We start from the raw sequence: 543 nt of genomic DNA on the forward strand, positions 1-543 counted from the left end.
TTTAATTAAAAACCTTTGACAAAATTTTTTTTTTTTTTTTTTTAAGAATATTATGCGTGTGTTTGCGTGCGTGGGTTTTCGTTCTTGATATAAAATAACTTCTAGATTTAATCCCTCCCCCTTTATTTTTTCTTCTCCCCTCCCCAATTTATAGTTTGTGTATTTATAAACCCCCCCCCTCTGTACTCTTTCCTTTGAGTGGAAAATGCCACACGGAAATGGTTATAAAAATAAAAACAACAACAATCCTTTTAGATTTTTGTCTTATTTTAAATAATTTTCAAAAAGTTAAATTATTTAAATAAATAAATAAAATTTAATAAGTTAATAGAATTGTTAATTTTTTTAAAAATACATAAATACTATTATTATTATCATTAGCATCGTTATTAAAGAGCAAAAAAAAAAAAATTTCGTTTAACTAATAGAAAAAAAAAAAACAATGATAATATTTTGTAAAAGGGGATTCATTAACAACAACAACAAACAAACAAACAGACAAATTTAAAAATAATTTTAATAGAAAAATTTCATAGAATGTGT

The sequence above is a fragment of the Pediculus humanus genome, genomic scaffold (assembly GCF_000006295.1).
Source record: "Pediculus humanus corporis 1103172107803 genomic scaffold, whole genome shotgun sequence".
Classification (NCBI taxonomy): Eukaryota; Metazoa; Arthropoda; class Insecta; order Psocodea; family Pediculidae; genus Pediculus; species Pediculus humanus.